Below are 19,964 nucleotides of genomic sequence, written 5' to 3'. Positions count from 1 at the left end.
AATCTATTTTTAGCAGCCTGACCATGCATAAAACTCCTTTTCTTCAAACCTACAAACCTTTTTAAAAAATACCTACCCAATTTTTGTCCTGCTCTTTTCCTCTTTCTCATTCTGGAATAGCCAGTCATTCCACTTTCAGACAAACTACTTTCTCTTTCCCTTAACAAAAACACATCCTTCATCCCTCGTATACTTTCCTTATCACACACACATTCTATTCTCCTTCCCTGCTTTGTATACAGAGGTTTCTCTTTGTCTGGTTATTCCTAGTAGTTTCATTTACATAATTGATAAGATGTGTTCATCCTTAATAACCCTGATTTTCAGTGAAAACTAGGAAGCAAACAGTTGTGAACTGCCTGCCCCAAACCAGCATTCTGCAGTAGATTAGCAAGTTTATGAATACACCATTTCACAATTTCTAGAGGCATATGCTTTGCCTTAGTCCAATTCTTCCATGTGGCAAAGCACATGTTTGCTAACAGACGCAAATACCTTTTGTCTCTCTCTGAAATTTAAGAAGCCAAAAGCAGATAAACTTATGTTCAGCAATTACTGTTTCGGTATTTTATCTCACTTAGAAATGGGCTACATAGTCAATAAATATCTGTCATCTAACTTAACTTAGTGTAGCCTTAAGGTTTCAAGTTACCAAAACGATTTTGGAAACTCTTTTTAAGCAGACATATTAGAAAGCATAATTATTGTTGAAAAATGCATTTGTAAACTTTTATCCCGCTCACAAGAATTCCCTTTTTCTTAACAATTATACCAGAATTGCTGATGAAAACTCCGTGAGACTTTAAACAAAGCTGCGCTGATTTTAAGTTATTGTTCTTGTTGACAAGTCAGACAAATATGAAAAGTATCACAAAAGCAAAGAATCTAGAAATTAAACATGGTTTCCTCCCCTCTTTTTCTTTTTCTACTGTTGTGCTTGATGTACATCAAGCAATTCATTTTTATTGTCCATTTTGTCCTTAGGCTGGGATTTATATTCTCATAATCTTAAACATCTAGTAGAGATAACACAAGCTTGTTTGTCTAGCAAACCCAGGGAGAAAAAAACTATTGTATGTCTGCATGATATTCAATGCTGACAACTCTGAAGACATACTTTTTTTTTTTAACTGACAATTTGCCAAAGGTTATTACAGATCACATGAACTGAAAAAAGTTTAGATTTGGGTTGATATTTCTGAGAGTTATAGGAACTTATGTAATTTCTGTAAATGCTCATTTATCTCTAAGCCAATTGAATAGAACTACTTCAAGGGTTTTATAAATTTGGTAATACTCTCCAGAGATAGAAACTCACTGGTTTTTATCCACTTTATATTGTTATTTGAATTGTGTTTCTGGCAAATGTGACAAATTGAGGTTACCTACTCAATACGAGGGCTAGTCGTGTTTTGACAATATTTGTGGAGAAGGCTCTTAAGAGCTTCACTTGCCCTGATATGTAATATCATGTAAACTATATTTTAGGCTGTCCCGATATCTCCAAAGCGCATCTGAGTGGATAAAAGAGTCCATCCATGTCCATTAGCTTTATTCCTTTTTAGCTTCCGCTAGCTGCTTTTGGGGAACCCTGAGTCTAAAGGTCAAGTGATGGGGGGATGGAGAGGAGAAAGGCCTGGCAGAGTGTGGAGAGGTGGAAGAGGCGGAGGCTGGAAAGGGACAGACCCACACGTTCAAAAGAACTGAATGGAGGGGGCATTTGACAAAAGACCGGAGGAGGAGCAGAAGCAATAAGAAGGAGGTCGTACAGAGGAGCCAGTCTGAGATCTTAAGTTTCCCAAAGAAGCTCCAAATTATACTCGGCAAAATCACAAGAAGAGAAGTAGGCGGAGTCAGCAGGGGCTGGAGAAGGGAGTTCCAGTCAACTCAGAGGTTCTGGTAAGAGCAGCAGGATGGAACAGAACGGGGGGCCTTCCAACAGACTCCCCCTTCCAGCTCTGAGTATCAGCTTCCACTTCGCCCAGCGTCTGACCGCCGAGATCTGTTTAAAAATATATCCTTTTGCCTATCTTATCAGGTGTCCAACAGGACAAACGGTAAATATTCCTGGCAATATTAAACTTTTTTCTTTTTTTAACCAAATGACTCAAAACCAAGGTAAGCCTTTTATGACTGAAAACCAATGAGCCTTTAAATGACGAAATCGCGGACGTTAAAAGGCTTCCCCAAAGGGGGAGCACAGAAGACACAGCCCTCCGGAGACCCAGAGCCACTCCCAGACACAGCCACAAGAAAGGCTTATACACCGCTGGGAGGTGGTGACGTGGCTGGGATGTTAGCCAGGACTGGGGTCCAGCCATTTTCTCGGGGCTGCCACCTGACAGCTGGCGATGGACGCACACAGGCCTGGTCACCTGCCCGCTACAGCAAGCGGGACGCCAAGCTGGATTTCTGGACCCAAAACAAAGTGAACAGGAAACAATAGCTGTCCCTGGGAGGGAGGGAGGGAGGGAGAGGATCAATGCTTCATGGCTACCCCAAACCAAATGCACACGACTCACAATTCAGGGATCTAATTTTTACAACTGGCTTCCTCCTGCCGGTCTGCCTTTGGCAAAGAAGGGACAGAGACGTTTCACCTCCTCTCCTGACCAGACACTGCAGGCGGGGGTCTGGGAGAGCTGACCTTGGTAAGAATTCCGACCTTGGCTTGTTTGGGTCCGTTGTCCTAAGATCCCACCTGCAGGCTCCGGGCGAGTGGAGTGTCCCGGCCGGCTGTCAGTCACCAGAAACTAGGGAAGGAAAAAAATCCTTTCCCTCCATCCTCCTAACTTCTCAGCTAGGTCTGAGTAACAAAAGACAGAGGGACGAGAGAAAAGCAAACAGATTTATTTTTGTATAAGTTTTATGTGACACAAGAGGCTTCACAAGGAAGTGACACACACAGGAATGGTTAAACCTGAGTGCTTTTATACTAGGTTTGATGAAGAGTAGAGTCAGGGAAAAGCAGTGTGAACTAAGAGACCCCCATCTTCGCAAGGGCTGTTCGTTCAGACCCTGCTTGGCACGTCTCCGTCTTTAGAAATAAAGATGCTCTTGTCTGGTCCTCCAGGTACACGAAGGGCACTTCTCACATAAGGATCTTACGACCGACTTCAAGGGAAGGTCAGAAAGTCCCTCCTGTACCTGCCATTTCTCAAATGCCATTAGCACAAAATATTTAAGCTGCCAAGTGCCATATCTGGAGGTAACATGTCCTGAACCTCATCCTCCTCCTTCAAACCGTTTATTTCTTATGACTCTCAATGGAAGAGTTTTGCCAGTTACCAGGAATGAGCGTGTTTGAGTAAATGAATCGGAAGTCCTCTCCCCACTTCCCCAGTGCAGACAGTAGACTTCTGTTTCTGGTGATGTGGACCAGAAGGCTGGAGAGCACCTCCAACTGCTGGATTAAATATTTTAAAATTCTTTTTGAGTGTGTGGCAGAGCTAGCTATACATTTTTGCTCTGAGGGCAAAAATGATAAGAAAGCACAAACCTAGGGAGGTGAGTTTGTCCTGAAGCCAGCATGCCCTGGGAACATCTGCATAGCTCGGTGGTGTGAACTTGACCCAAGGAGACAGGAAGTTATTGGAAATAGGGCGACAGGAGGCAAAACACAGGACCTATGCAAGGTGGAGGGTCAGAGCACAGACCCGGCCACATTCAGCCCCACGGGGGGGATAAATTAAAACACAACCCATCTTACAGCTGATATGCATGAAGGAATCCTCAGGAGGAAAGAAAAAGGAATAAATGCATATGGATAAATCTAAACATTTTGTTATTTCTAGGGTTAAAAGATAAAGTCCTAGAACTACAATAGCTAAAAAAAAGAATTGGTTCATCTCTGAAAAAGGCTGATCTTACTTTTCAGGAGGAGGGCAAAGGTGGTTATAGTTAGGCTTTATGTATCCATATTAACTTTTCTTAGGGTACCCACTAAAAGGAAAGAAATAGAATGGAGAAGTTCCAGCAGAGCCCAAGGGTAAGAATGGAATGTAAGAGAAGAAAATCCAAAAGCAGACAGAAGGCACAGGGTATGACAGAAAGAACACAGGCCTTGGAGTAAGATGTTATTCCTGGGTTCAAATCCTAGCTCTGCAGGTATTAGTTCTAACCACAGACAAGTCATCTATTTTTTTAGATATCAGTTTCCTCATCTTAAAAAAGAGATAATAGCTCTGGCTGCTGGGGCTCAGTGGATTGAGCACCGGCCTACAAACCAAAGGGTCACTGGTTCGATTCCCAGTCAGGGCACATGCCTGGGTTGTGGGCCAGGTCCCCAGTCGGGGGCATTCGAGAGGCAACCAATCTATGTTTCTTGCACATCAATGTTCCTCTCCCTCTCTTTCTCCCTTCCTTTCCCTCTCTTTGAAGATAAATAAATAAAATCTTTAAGAAAGTAAAAAAGATACTAATACGAGATTGAGCCCAGGGTCTGCACTAACATGCAAGCACACGACGCCCAGCACAGTGCCTGGCACAAAGATCTGGGAAATACCATCTTCCTTCCCCTTCTTTTCACGACACAGAACTTGAAGCAGGTCATTGTTTCGGGTTGCTGAATCAGACTACTCTATTCATGAATCCCACGACCATGACTTAGAATTCAGTCATCCTTAGCTTTCTGTACATTCCCTCCTTGTTGAGGACTAAGAAGCTTCCACACAAAATTAAATTATATGCAGCACCTCAAGCTTATTATTGTTCCAAAAGTACACCTATGTATGTTAAATTCAGTCTGAAGTAAATGCCCCTTCCACAGCAAAACGCAAAGGCTATACTTGATGTAAGACTAAGAAACCCCAGTTGCTGCTCTATTAGACAGCTGCGTATCCCACCAACCTCAAATATTCTGGAAGAAAAAGAAAGACTATTAATTATGTCACCGCAAAGATAAGTAGCTCCCCTCAGTTCATTCACATCTGTCAAAATTAGGAATAAGTGTGTAATCCCAAAGTACAGAGAACATAAGATCTTGCTGTGTGAAGATTATTTCACAGATTTCGAAACCACGCTCCAAAACTTAAGGTGTTCAGTTGAAGTTTAGAGAGTCAAATTTCCCAATAATAATGTTATGAGGTCGGCTCTAAGTTGAAAAAAAGGTCGAAAACTTTTAATTCAACAACTCACATAGCCTTCACCCCCTTTTCTTTTCTCCGTGGCCAACTTTAAATTCTGATTGGACTTTTTCTTCTTTGCATGGGCTGCTTCCAGAATTTCCCCATCTGCATATTTTACAAAATAAAAATTAATTTCCATGTGTGTCTAAAATAAAGTTCAAGTGACAAATCTGACCTCCGGGTTATAATATAATCCAAAATAAAGAATGCTTTAACTGTTCATTTCTACCAGTACCAAGATCTGACTACCCCAACTTAAAGGACATCAGCCGAAGAGTCAGCAAATTGACACAATCCTCTTACCTGGAATAAAAAGGCTAAAAACCGAAAATGGTTTGAAAGAAACCAATTGGCAACCACTGAAGTTAAAGATGAAAGTTTTATGAGACTAGAAGTGGAAAATCCTGCCTGTGTACACAGACGCTAATAGGAAATGACATAGGGGAATTTTACGAGTGGAAATCTTAAACAGAGCTGTATTATGTATAAAACAGAAGGCATCAGCTTGATGCACCGCAGAGGCGCTAAGGGCTGTGGCCCTGCACTCAGGTTGCCTGGACTCCAACCCCAACTCCTCAGTTTCTGTGTCTGTAAAGTTCCCATAATAATGGCCCTTAATAGGATTACAGTGAGGATTAAATTAGATATAACAGATTAGAGCTCTTAGCACAATAATTGGCACATGCTAAATATTTAATAATTGTTAGCCAGTCGTATAACCATTATCCTCTTTCTAAAACTGTTGTACAAGGCCACAGTAGCAGAAGGGTCAAAAAGCACCTTAAGCAGCAGCTAAATAAAATATATTTTAGTTATCCACTCCCCAACAGGAATAAATGATCCTAATGCCCATCAACATTCGGCAAATACAACAACCTGGATCCAATACCAAACAAACACAAATTAAAAATCATTAAAAAGTATTAAAGCATAAAAGTGACTACTAATCTGCTCACTTGGGCCCAGAGTTCTAACTACTCATAATTAGGTTACGACATTAAGGGGCCAATGAAACTTTTCTATGATATACTGCTGCCGACCTGATCTTGGGATAGCAACCATAATAAAACCATAATAGAGTCAAAAAGCATCAGGAAGTATCAACTATTCTGGAAGCACAGCAATTCCATATGGCCCACCTCCCAGCCTGAGCAGCCGGCGGGGCGGAGGGGTGGGGGTGGGGGCAGAAGAGACCCAGGATAGTCAAAACTGCTTAGTTCTCTGTGTTCCGATGAGTAAAAGGATCTACTGCAGATGGTTCTAAAAGTCCGGTGTGCATTTGACATTGACAGCCCAGGAAAACCCAGGCAGTCCCAGGGAAGGGAACACCTTCATCTAAAGCGGCAAGTTGGGGATAGAAAGAAAAAGACTCTAAGAATGCTTGAATTCTTCCACCACCCCCTGGGGAGAAAGTATTTCAGACTGAACTGTTAACTGCTAGCTACCCCCCCAACTGCGCCCCCCCCGTACCCCTCCTTCATGTCAGTATCACCTGAGCAGGATGTCAGAACAGGAATCTAGTAACTATTTATTAGTTAGCCACTAATTGAGTCTTCATTTCTAGGGGGCCTTTTTTATCTAGGTGTAAAAGAACAAAATCGTCTAAAAAATTGTTTGCAGCGAATGGAAATGCATTCATCATTACTCTCCATTATCCCTTTCAGCTGGCAATACCTTGTGGTTGTAAAGCAGAAAAAAAACAGTTTGGGTGCTTTTAATCAAAGCTTGGACTCCAGCCCTGCCCTGCAGCATGCTGTAATAGGAGAAAAGTGCCTGCCTCACATTCCAGAAGAAATGAATTTTTATGTGACCAGCCCCCTACGGTCACTGCCACCTCCCTCTGTTAATGTTTTTATCCATGCAGCAAATATCATCGGCGTCTACTACTTTAGACGTGACTTTAATTATGGCACCTTGAAAAAAACATTCACTAAGTGATTGCATTTCATAAAAGTTTAAAGTGGAACAAATGGATCATAAAACACTTTGAGGAGTACATCGATATACCAAAAAAAAAAAAAAAAAAAATGGAGAGTCACCATGGTGCTCACACCCCCTGCAAAAGGACTTTTGAAATAAGCACCAAAACCTTCAAGGTGCTTCTGAAATGCAGAGGAAAACGGTGTGATCGTCAAAAGCAAACAGGCTTTAGAATCAGCTCCACCACTTAAAAGCAGTATAAACTTTGACAAATTATTTAATCTTTCCAAACTTTGGTGTCCTCATCTATGAAAGGGAAATATAAATGCCTGCCCTATAGAAGGGTTGCCATGAAGCCTGAATATAATATATATAAAAAGCCCGGTGCAGTGCCTGGCACATAGTATATGATCGGTAAGTAAAGACCAGTATTATTAGAGACATTTTCGACAAGAGACAGATTTAGTGGTGACTTTTATTCCTTGGAGGAAAAAATTGATCATGTCAATAGAACTTATTAGTCTTCTGAATAACAGTTAAAATCTTATACATGGAAAAATATGGAACCTGACGACCTAAACAGGAGTATCTATCCAATGGCAAGTTGGGAGATAGGAACCTGCAACTAGCAGGTGAGTTATATTTCATAAGAAGAGTATGTAAACAAACAAACAAACAAAAAATAATAATGTGCAGTGAGGTTACAGAGGAAGGACCCGGAGAAGGAGAAGTCGGGGAGGAGCTATGCCTGTCTGTCAAGTTGAAAGAGGTTCTGTTTCTTCCCACTATTTTCTCCTCTTCTCAACTCCTCCAGGAAAGAAAGGTGTTCTCGCAGAAACTGGAAGTCCAACAAGAAGGAAGTCTGAAGTAACCAGGTAAACAAGCAATCTATATATATTAAGTCACTTGTGAATTCTTTGGGTTAACAAGTCTTTTGTGTGGTTTAACAAGTTGCTCTTTACAACACACATAACTTATATAATAGAATCCCAAGGTCTATTCCATACTTTATTTGAATCAACTTAAATAATTATGCATTAGCTATCAATTGTGAGAGAAATGGAAATTTGGGGGGGGGGTTAAAGAACAAAAGAAAGAGAAATGGGTGTTCCGATACCTGGAGCACTGGTGAGATGGGAAAGCATCTTGGCCAATGGAAGAAATAACAGCAGGGAAAGGAGGAGAGAGAGGAGAGTGTGTACCTAGGACTCTGGGACAGACACTAATGATCGACACCCAGTACTCTTACCCTGGCTTTTTAGAGGTAATAACCGCCAGTGTATCTACAATGAAAATCAAATGCTACTCTAGATTACCAATACTTATTTCACAAAAGAATGAAAACCCAGGTAAGCCCTTACAGACTACTAATATAGACACTTTCCTATTTACTAATCTCTATGCAATATTTTACATGCATGGTTGTTCAATATACCAAATGTGTTTTAAATACTAACTGTGATAGTTAAGTCTTACATGTCAACTTGGCTAGGTTATAACACCCAGTAACTTAATCAAACATTAATCTAGGTGTTGGGTAAAGGTACTCTGTGGACATAGTTAATAAGTACAATAAGCTAACTTTAAGTAAAGGAGAGACCATCAGTTGTGTGTATGCAACCCATGAGTTGAAACCGTAAGAATAAAGACCAAGGTTTCCCAAAGAAGGAATTCTGCCTCAAGACTGCAACATAAACTCCTGCCTGACCTTCAGCTTGCTGACTTGCCTTACAAAGTTGGGACTTGCCAATCCCCACAATCTCATGAGCCAATTTATTAAAATAAATCTCTTTAAACACACATGATTGATAATGGTTCTTTTTCTCTGGAGAACCCTGACCTTCATACTCTAACACACCAAAAGACTCAAACTGGGATTATTTTCTTTTTAAATAAGGATTAACAGATGTCTGTTTCTTGTACCCTCTTTAAAAAATCAAAGTGTTTTAAAATAAGTGCTCAGAAGGTTCATTTTGTTAGTATTTCCTATACAACGTCAACAAATGAGCAATGCTATTATCTTATTTTCTTTATTAAAATACATAGGAGGGAAAAGACCAGTGATACTTCATATGTAGAATTTTTAAGCCCCAAAACTAACTTCAGAAGATTCTGAGATTCAACGTTTTTCATTTTCGTGGCTTTCAAAGTATTTCATAACTACCAGTTAGTATAACATCACTCTGAGGGTGTTATGCGATTAGCCCAATTTTAAAGAGTGAGGGATCATACATGCAAAATAGATGGAGACTTTGCACTACTTAGTGATATTTGCAGAATCAACCTGAGGATTCTCCAGCTCTAAGTTCCAATGATGATCTGTCCATCGGTTAGTCCTCAGTGCTGCACTGACATAGAAAAAGGTTTAGAATCACTACATACACAGAAAACTGCTCGGGACATAAGAATGACACACTGTTTACAATCTGTTCCATTCAAAAAGTATTACTGATTCCAGGTACCTGCAAACATTTTCTGTAAAGGGCCGGTAGTATCTAGGCTCTGTAGGCAAGGGACTACTGTACTGCAGAGCACAGCTCTAGAATATCAGAGCCAAAATAGGTCCTGGGGGCCATCACTGAGCCATCCCTCTCTAGGGAAAGACTTCCCACAGCTAGGAATGAGGAAGCAGGACCGGGAGGAATACTGCTGTCTAACAATGGGGAAGATAAGAACACTGGGGGACTCCAGCCCCCTTTCACAGGGAGTTGCTGAGGCTAAGGGGCCAGGCACGGCATTCAATCATGCAGCCCTTTAGCTGCATAGTACTTCTAAAACCCAGGTCTCCTGACACTCAGTTCAGGGCTCTTCCTATTCCCCTACCAGTACGTTGCTAACTGGATGAAAACCCAATTATGGCAGGTCTAACTTCCCATTTACTACCTAATAAATATAAGCATTTATTTAATGGACTCTTCTCAGCTAAACTTAGCTATACACCATTTTAACTTTAAAAATATGGAGATGAAGAGCTAAGATTTGTCTATAAAAGAGATTATTAAGATTTAAAGGTTTGACACTGGCTAAAAATGTAAATAATCTCTACATACAATCTACATCTAATCTACATATGATTACACAACTATATAATAATAATAACGTACTAAGGCCATTGGCAAGCCTAGTTTCCAAGAAAATTAATTATCGTTTCCCTCTACAGGTTTCTTTTTAAAAACCTTTTTATAGTTCTTGGCAGTTTTTACAAGAGTTATGATAAGAGTTCATATATAGTTCAAAGACTAAACTCCAAAGCAAAATCATAAACATAAGGAATAGCAGGCCCCAAATACTTTCTTTAAACCAAGTTTTCAGCTCTTCTAGATTTAAGTGATGACATTTTGTTTTGAGGGCTAGGAGAGTGGCAGGTATGTTAAAACATAATTCCAGTGATTTGCTTTTTCTATTCTTCAGAGACATGCATATAAAAGTGAGCAGTAGGGAGCAGAGAACCCACCACAAGCTTTGGAAAGTCCTCTAAGTAACTCCAGGGTCTCCCAGAGAGTAAGAGCACCAGGTCCAGAGAACTGTCCCTTGTCCCACTTTTCTGCAGAAACTCTGTATAAAAGAATCTGTAGACGATCTGCCTTTAAGCCCTACGAGGACCATTAGCTACTTAGCTATAATCACTGCAAAGCCAGCCCTGACTCAACACAAGCTTTAAGAGATAAGCATTAAAAATGGAGAAGACAAAGCCTAAAAGGATGCCTAATAAGCAAGTAGGAAATTGAGACCAAAATGTCTCTGCAGGCTGAGTGCCGGGCCGCTGAAACACAGGCAGGATGCAGCTTAGCGGGAGGAAATGTAAAATTCTGCATCTCAGTTTGAAAACCAGTTGTACCAGAACAGAGCCAGACAAACAGGGAGTTTCTATGAAAATTCTGGGGTGAAATCAGATTCTGTCCCTAGGTGCTTTCTAGTTCTGGCACTCAGTGAGTTGGAGCCAACAAATAACTATTACTAGGGGAAAAAATAAAGTTAGCAGTCCATCTTGGGAATGTATATTATAGAAGCATTCTGCTCTACTCAAAAAGTGTTCTTGTTCTTCAGTGGCAGAGCAAAGGGGGCAAGCTCTTAACCATAGGTCAACCTAAAGAAAGGCTGTATGGGTGGTGCCTTTGACTATTTTTATTTTTGCGACTCTATTCGGTTACTATGACAAAGTCCTCACTGGGGCTTAAGTATTAGGAGTTGGCTCGGGCGCGTCTTACCTGTGTAGTCACTCGGTCTCGTGGGGGAGTCTGGGACTGGCTGACGCACACCGCCAGGGCCTGCCCCGCTCCTCCGCGTTAATGAAGACAAGTTCCCTCGTTCGCAGTGCCGGGTCTTCTCCTGGCTGTACCGTTCTCATCGGTCTCCATGCCTCTGCCCTCTCAATCCTGAAAATAAATGCCAACGCTAAAATGAACCTCAAAATTTTTTAAAAGATTCACATTGCAACCCTGGCCTCAAACCACTCCAAGACCCTGATTACCATGCCAACTTCGCCCTCGTGACCCTAGTCAACTTTAACTTCAATCATAGTAACGTGGACTCAGGAGCGTCTGCCAGGCCGCTAGCAGGGAGGTGAAAGCGAGCAGCGGGCAGGACTTGGCTCCCTGGCCCTGCAGAGAGCAAGGGGGCGCACTGACAGCCGGGTATTTTAAAACAATAATAATACTGACTACAAGTCTCTCTGCTTTTTACTGTCACCAAACACTGGCAATTCTAAATGACCTGAGCGCTAAGATCCTCCTTCCAGCCGCCACAGACAGCTCCTACCACTGGTACTGGTCAGCCTCCCTCACCTCTGCCCAACTCTTCTATCCAATAGTTTTTCTTTTCCTTAAAATATTTAAATTTTAAAAACCTAATAACAACAAAGACTAAGGGCAACCCATGTATTTTCTACCGTATTTGCAATTGGGAGGTACATTTTATCACTTTAGTAGAAAAGTTCACGTACAATTTCACGGGATGCCTCCCTCTAAGCGAAACCAAGGAGAGTGCATTTGCATAATCCCAAGTACAATTTAGTTTCAGAACTATTTTTTAAACTGTCATACTGTAAGGTAAACAAGTGGCTCACAGCCGTAGCCACGCCCCTGGGGGCTGGACAATGTGCCAGGATGGAGGGGACCAGACTCCGCAGAATGGACAAGGCTGTGCTAACAGGTCGGCAGTTCTTTTAGATGCTCTGGCTCTAACACCCCTGAGTCACTCTGGGGCCCAGCTCATCTTAGCCACTTTGGGAGAAAGGTCTGCCTCAGCAGCAGGAGAAGGACCGAGAGCGATGCTAAGAGAAGGGGGCCACTGAGTCTCAGCCCATCTTGCCGACGGTCACGTTTGCGGCACAAGCAATGCAGCCATTGCGTGGTCAGTCAGCAGACCAACGCTCTGCTTGGTGTCTCGGTGTCTGAACGCTGTATTCCTCAGCTGGTAGACAATTCTGCTGATTCTACCAAATGACAGGGAATGGCAGATAACTGAGAATGGACTGTGTATGATAACATTGATCATCAGAGAGCACAGAACCAAAAAACGTTCAAAAAACGTTCAAATTCCATCATATATTACAAACTGGTAACTAAGGAAAACAAAATGTATGAGTGTGCCTATATGAAGACTGAGTTTTGGTTATCACTGTTTCAATAGTTCTTCCAATGTACAGATAGATATTTCACTGCAGCAGAAATAAATATAAAAATAAAAATAAATCCATAAGAATAACAAGTAATTTGCTGCACCCTAATAAAAAATTGCTGATTGGTTAAACTGTAAAATAAATCTAAATCCTACAGAATAACACATAGACTTTCACTAGAGAAAGCAAAGAAATTTACACTACAATTAGAACAAAGAATTAAAATTCCAAAGATTATCCAGAACACAAAGCACTCAAATTTCAAACCTACCATCCAGATATATAACTAGAAACTTGCCACAGAAGAGTTTCAAAAAGGACCACTTCCTCTATCAAGAACTCATCAAAAGACCTGTATGACGCCTCAAGCACTTTATCTCACAAAAAAAAACAAGGGAAAGGGGGAATAATACATTTTTTTAAAGATTTTATTTATTTATTTTTAGAGCGAGGGGAAGGGAGGGAGAAAGAGAGGGCGAGAAACATTGATGTATGAGAGATATATCGATTGGTTGCCTCTCACACGCCCCCAACCGGGGATCTGGCCCGCAACCCAGGCATACGCCCTGACCGGGAATCAAACCAGCAACCTTTCAGTTCACAGGCCGGCACTCAATCCACTGAGCCACACCAGTCAGGGCAGAATACATTTTTTAAAACATAGATTGTATGAAAAATTGAAAATAAGTCTTATAAAAAAAAACAGTATTGTCTAATTGAAAGAATTAAGGTTAAATTATATAAATTAACAGCAGTTAATTCAATAACTGTAAAGATCAGTGCCATCTTTTCATTTCCTAGTTTGAAAAGCATTCATTGCCCATTTACATGTTAAAACATTGTTTATGTTTAGGCACCGCTTTCCACTGGTAAATATCAGGGGTTCCGCTGAACAGGAAGAAACTGTAACTATCTAACTCAAGCACAGATTTTTTTCAAGAGTTTATAAGATACAGTTAGTAACATTGTACATTTGAAATTTGGAAGAGAGTATATCTAAAGTGCTCTGCCAATTTGCCATCTGCTAAGGGCAAATATATTTCCTTGTAGCAGAAAAAATAAATAAAATGGTAACAATGTGAGGTTGTGATAAGTTAATTAGCTTGATCCTGGTAATCTTCTCACAATTCATATGTATATCAAATCATCACATTCTACACATTTAATATATACAATTTTCACTTGTCAATTATACCTCAAAAGGCTGGGGAAAGAATATATAACCTAGCAAGACATCAAGGCACAAATAAATATAAAATGTTCTAGTTTACGTGAATCAGTGCAAGTCAAGAGCACTGGATTAGATCTAAAAATCACCTGTACAGTAATTTAAAAAATAACAATGAAGTTTAACACTTGCAATATGAAACACCAGCAACAAGCAAAAGTCATCAGATATCACCCTCCACCAATGACAAAGTAATGGTTCTGCCTAGCTACCTTGCTCAGTTTATGGCAAACAATTCATTTACCATCTATTTGAAGCCAGGAGAATCTCTGTAATCACACTGAAGTGAGATCCTATATGATGCAGATGAGGTAGTACATATTACTGGCAGCCAATAAAACATAAATACAATGTAGACAATAACTAATTATAATTATCTCCTGTGATGATAAAAACAAGCCCACATATTATAGCTGGCCATCAAGGAAAATGGTGTTAATGTACATATAAGAACAAGTCTTGGGTTACCGATATTTTTAAATATATTGCTAATGACAAACATATTGATTACCTTGTAGCAGAAATAAAGAGCAACAGTAACTTCTTAGTATTTAGTGATTCCCTGCACCCTAATCTAAAATTGCCCTTACGGGTTCAACTGAAAAGCAAAACCCAGCAGCGTAACTTTTAGTACTTGGTGTTAGAAAGTTAGGCAGCCAGACAATGAATTGTGACTGCAAACGTTGACAGCGGGCTGCCATGTCATTATCATCATAATTCTAAACCACTTAGAAGTTCATTCCGTGACAAAGGCAACAAGACAGGCCGAACTGCAGGGGAGAGGGGCTTCCCGAGGAAACGTTGGGTTGGCTGGCTTGTTTGAAGCAACTGGAAAGAACCAATTCGGTTGGACAAAGATAGGCTACCTAAGTTGGACCCTGACGAAGAAGAGTTCAAGCTTCACGAGGAATGGAGAATATTTTCCTAAAGTCCACACGGGGCGCACACACACACACACACACACACACACACACACACACACACACAGCCAGCATCAACTGTAGTAGATGAAGCAATAGGGGTCCAGCATCCAGTGATCCAGTGGGTGGCTGATCACCTTTCTGATCTGTGAAGTCAAGACGTCTTCTCATCAAGGACCTCAGAGAAGGGCTGACCCCTCCTCTCCTCCCTTCCCAGGGAAGACCACCTTTGCCATCTCGTGCCGCGCTATCAGCCAAGTCCCGGGACACTCCCCCAAGTGGGCGACTCTCCTCCCAGATGCATCCTTGCCCAGTGTCACCCGCGGCTCCTTGTCTCCGGCCTCTCCGGCCTCAGGGTCCCTGATGCCTCCCTCCGCAGCCCCTTGCCGCTGCCCTTTGGACTCTCCCCGGTGGTCCCCGATCGTGGTCCCCTCCCTCAAATCGGGGGTCCCGACTCTCCCTCCACCCGCGCCGGGGATCCCGACTCTCCAGTCCCTACCGGGTTTCCCGGTCCTGCGGCGCGGGGGGGCGACAGCAGGGCCGATGAGCTCCCACCGAGGACACAAGTGCCCGGGGAGCTGGGGCTCCGCTCAGATGGGAGCGGGGCTTCCGCCTCGCGCCGGAACGCCTCGGTGAATGGGGCCGGAAGTCCCGCCCTCCCGCTCCCAGCCCTCCCACCTGCGGGGTAGCGCGGAGGTGTGTTTTCTCTGCCGTTCCTTCTCTGTCCGGGGGATCCGTCAGCCACTGTGCGATCACTTGACTGGGACACTGCCCTGCTCACGCCCTGCGAAGGGCGAGATGCCTCAGCCCCTGACCCGGGTCCTCGCCATGTGGTTGAAAGTTGGCATAAATGGGGACAGGGCAATCGCACCAGCGGGCAGTGACACAGGTATCCCAACGCAAGGAAGAATTGCTCCATTCTTAAATTCAAGCTCTTGTCGTCTACTCTATTATCACTCGCTTAACAACCAAAACACAGCCCCGTGTTATGGAGCGAGGGAGGCATTCCGGGTAGTCCATGGTGACCTAGGCAGGGAATACACCCAACAGTGGCTTGGTGTAGAGTAGGGACAGACACAGACGCGTGGAAACAAGGGCCGTGAAAACAACAAGCACTAAAGCAACCACGGCTGTCCTGGAGGGAACGGTGGCGTGTGGGGAACTGGGCAGAGAAAGACTCTCAAGAGATAATGCTCCTCAGTTGAAACTACAATGATGAATGAGTTAAAGGTCAGACAAAGTGGGGGAGATCATGCAGAGGAGGAGGCTGCCATTGGCTTAATCAGGGGCTGGAGGGGCATCCAGTTAATTTAGCAGAGTCTGGGGTCATAGGGGCAGGTGCAAGCACAGCGAAGGGAGGCAGGCCCAGATCATGAAGACTTCTGTACAATAGACTAAGGAATTTGGACTTCCACATGCAACAGGAAAAGGGAAGGGGGGGTCTCTAGGGAAACAGGCAAAATAATGAGTTATGGGATTGACTAGGGTGACTGACTTTGTCATCAAAGAAAAATAAGAACTTGAAATATGGACCCTGGCGAGGTAGCTCAGTTGGTTAGAGCATCACCCCGCAATGCTACAGTTGTGGGTTCAATCCCAGGTCAGGGCACATATAGGAATCAACCAATGAGTGCATAAATAAGTGGAACAACAAATCTCTCTCTCTCTCTCTCTCTCTCTCTCTCTCTCTCTCTCTCAAAATGAATAAATAAAAAATTAGAACTTGAAAGATCATGAATCATTTTACCCTTGAGCGTGCATTCTCAAAATGCCATACCAATATGTAAAAGCAATGGATGACTACTACAACCCTATAAAAGTAGGACCACCAAGGCTCGTACCCCTCAAGTTTCTCCATTGGGCAAATCACTCCAATCAACTGAGATGCCAACTAAAGCCACAGAGAGCCATGAAAGGGCCTGAGGAGGAAACTTCATTACCAACTACAGTAACACCGACTGTTGTGCCTATTATGATTTCCCTGCTTGCTACTAGTGTTTAATAAGTACCTTCTCGCACACCAAGCCCTTTTTCCTTTTTAAGGAGGAAAACATATTGCAATAGCATTTTTCCTTCCTTTTCCTTTTGCCAGCAGCAGAGTATGCTGCAATACATGGTGATGAGAAGTATGGTAGAAGAAGAGGAAGAATGGACATCGTGCAGAAAGACTGTAGTTACAGGGCACAAAATCACCTCTGGATGGAGAAGAACACAGCTTCGGGTTTTCCGCCATTGGGCAGGTTAGCAGTCCATTTGTGGTCATACATGCAATACTAAATCGTGTAGTAGAGAGGTGTGTCTTTGAAAGAATGGGAAGAAGAGAGTGTGTATGTGTGATGTGATGAATGTGGCAGGTGTGTTTGTGTGTTAGCGTGTCTGTGTGCGTGTGCTGAGCCACCAGGAAACACGATGTAACAGACACGACATGAGACGCTTCCCTATACCACACCACAATTTCTCTTTTAGTGGGAATGGCCCAATACACAGGAAAATCCCTTAAAGAGCCATATATGCATGCACAAGTGACCATATTCCAGGGTGACCAACCATCCTGGTTTGCTCAGGATTGAAGGGGATCCCAGGATACTGGATTTTTGGTGCTAAAACTGGGAAAACTTGGACAAGTTTGTCACACTGTCATGTCTTGTATAATAGATTAATCCAGAGATGAACAAATCTAAAACCTGGCTACTTAGACCCCCCACCCCAGGAATTTCAGAAACAGCATAGGGAAACACCAGGAGAAGATATCCATTAGAACTGAGTCACATAAATGGCACAGCCCTAAAAATGTGTTGACAACCTTTGCCAAGGACCCAGGACCTGCACTGTTGTCTTTGATTGCAGGGGATATCCCTGTGTACTTTCAAAACATTTCTTTGTTTGACTAGCCAAAGAAGGCTTCTGCTTCTTGCAAACAAAATAATCTTAAGGAGTATACCTACACCACAGCCTTGTTTCAGATCATCTTCTCCCAGAGTCCCTGCTAAGTGGGCACTGAGCCAAACAATCCATACTCATTGCCATAGTAAACTGGAGTAGATGTAGATGTAGACACCACCCAAACAAGCTAAGAGAGTCTCTCATGCACGGATTTGGGAGTTCACATGAGGAGCTCCAATTGGTCTCTCTTTCATATAGACATAGAAATCTCATGTAAACCTAGGATTGGATTGGGCATGAGCAAGATGTCCAAAGCTGATGGAGAAAGGGGGGGGAGTAAGTCAAGGGAAGAGGAGAAAGAAGGAATAAGGAGGAGAGACAGAAGGGAAAAGAGAAGACAATGATCTGAGAGGTGGTCATGATAGTTCCCACTTTTACAGGTTGTGATTCCCAGTCCCCTGTGAGGTACAGCTAAACATCCTCTCCTGAAATTCTGTGAAAATTCTATGTCCTTCCAGCAAACTTCCCATTTTATTTGGGCTATCTTTGGTAGGTTTCTATCCCTAGTGATGAAATACCAAGACATCAATCCACAAGACATAAGACTGCCACCCTACAGCGTAACTCTCTGCTCTGCAGAGCTCTGGAGCCTGCTTCTTTTCCTACCCCCGGTCCCTTCAGGACAATTGTCACAGTTACCATGGGGTTTGACAGTTGGGGCAAATCATACAATCAATATGTACATAAGTCTGGAGGGAGACTTTGGAAACCATGTACTGCAAATTCTTGATCATACAGAGGAGGGAACTAAAAGTCCAACCGGACACAGTGGTTTTCCTAAGGTCAGACAGTTCAATAGTCCCAGACACAGAACTACTTCAAAATCTCTCTCCCTGCCCAGTCACAGGATTTTCTGATGTGGAGAAGGCAGTACGCCCTGCAGGCCACTGTGAATTCCTCCTACCCACCCCCACCCTTTGGAGTTTACCCATGCCCATATAATGGCATCAGCCTGACGGCAGAACCAGGACAACTGCCCAGCAGACTCCTTGAGTGACCACAGGCAATAGACATGTGACTCTGAACCAGGGGAGAATATTCTAAGGTAAATGTTCCTACTTTTTCCCCCCAGTATGCACTAGCTGGCTCATATAAATAGATGAGTTAATTATAGAGCCAATAAGGTTAGTTGTTTACAAAGTTTATTTACACCTTCTACATTCTCTTTAGTACATACACAGATATTTTTCTTACCCTTATTTATTCTTTTCACCACCAACATGAACATCAACATAATTAGCTGTTATATCTAAAACTGTATCTCTTGCTTTTGCACATGCTGTAATTTAGTAATTTGTGGCAAAATAAACTAATCTATGGTTGGAGGCAATCACAACAGCATGTTCCCTGGAATATTAACAGTTTTCTGGAAATTTTGATTAATTAAAGATTGTGAACTGAGTGATAATTCAAGTCAACTAGCTGAGAACTAATAATTCCCAACTCTCCTACAGACTACAAAAGGCAAGGAGTTTTTTATGTGGATCCCAATCTTCTGTAACGCAATAATTCTCCTTAGACTAAAGTGAAAGAAGACTCTTATTACATTAGGGTGGTTTCCTTCCTAAAAGGGGAGCTTTCCCCAGAAATGTTTCAATGAAATGGAAACATCTAAAAACATGACTTCTGATATTTCGGTCTAATTTTTTATTGTGGTTGAATATGTAACACATAAAATTCACCATTTTAGCCATGTTGAAGTGCCCCCTTCAGTGGCATTAAGTATATTAATAATGTTGTGTGACCATTACCACCATCAATCTCAAGAATTTTTTCATCTTCCCAAACTGAAACTCTGTACCCATTAAACAATAACTTCCCATTTTCACCCTCCCCTAAGTCTAATTTTGGTCTAATTTTACAGGTTTGTATATCCCATTAAAAATACTGTCAGCATGGATTCAAACCCTCTTGAAGTAAACATATTTATAAATAGACCTAACAGAGGGCCTTATTCACCTCTTTTCTCCTGTGGAATTCCAATGAAATGTGATTTCCACAGGGACACATTGTTCAACAGCCAGCTCTTTCTGCTTGGGACCTCTTGAGACCTACAGCAATGGACATTCCACATGTAAATGAGAACACAGCAGGGAAACTTGGCATGACACTCATTAACTGGAAGTTTGGGTGCGTGTGTTCCCAAGGACTTGTACACAAGTTAATAATTTCGAACTCTGATCTTTGTTTGTCCTTCTGCAAAAACA

The 19,964-nt window shown here is 42.3% G+C and overlaps 1 protein-coding gene across 2 annotated transcripts in view; it reads right to left on the bottom strand.

The window, feature by feature from the left end:
- DISP1 (dispatched RND transporter family member 1) overlaps window positions 1–15,435 on the bottom strand; it is a 136,295-nt gene extending 120,860 nt beyond the window's left edge. For both annotated transcript variants that reach the window (XM_090263350.1, XM_090263351.1), the window contains exons 1-2: window positions 15,314–15,435; window positions 11,255–11,422 (exon numbers count right to left, since the gene is read on the bottom strand). The gene's annotated coding sequence lies outside the window, so the exon portion shown is untranslated. The remainder of the gene's footprint in view (window positions 1–11,254; window positions 11,423–15,313) is intronic.
- Between the last annotated feature and the right edge of the window lie 4,529 nt (window positions 15,436–19,964).

The sequence above is a fragment of the Furipterus horrens genome, unplaced genomic scaffold (assembly GCF_987537825.1).
Source record: "Furipterus horrens unplaced genomic scaffold, mFurHor1.1.pri manual_scaffold_15, whole genome shotgun sequence".
NCBI classification, from domain to species: domain Eukaryota; kingdom Metazoa; phylum Chordata; class Mammalia; order Chiroptera; family Furipteridae; genus Furipterus; species Furipterus horrens.
Note: the sequence above shows the minus strand (reverse complement) of the source record. Positions and strands in the feature narration are given on the sequence as shown.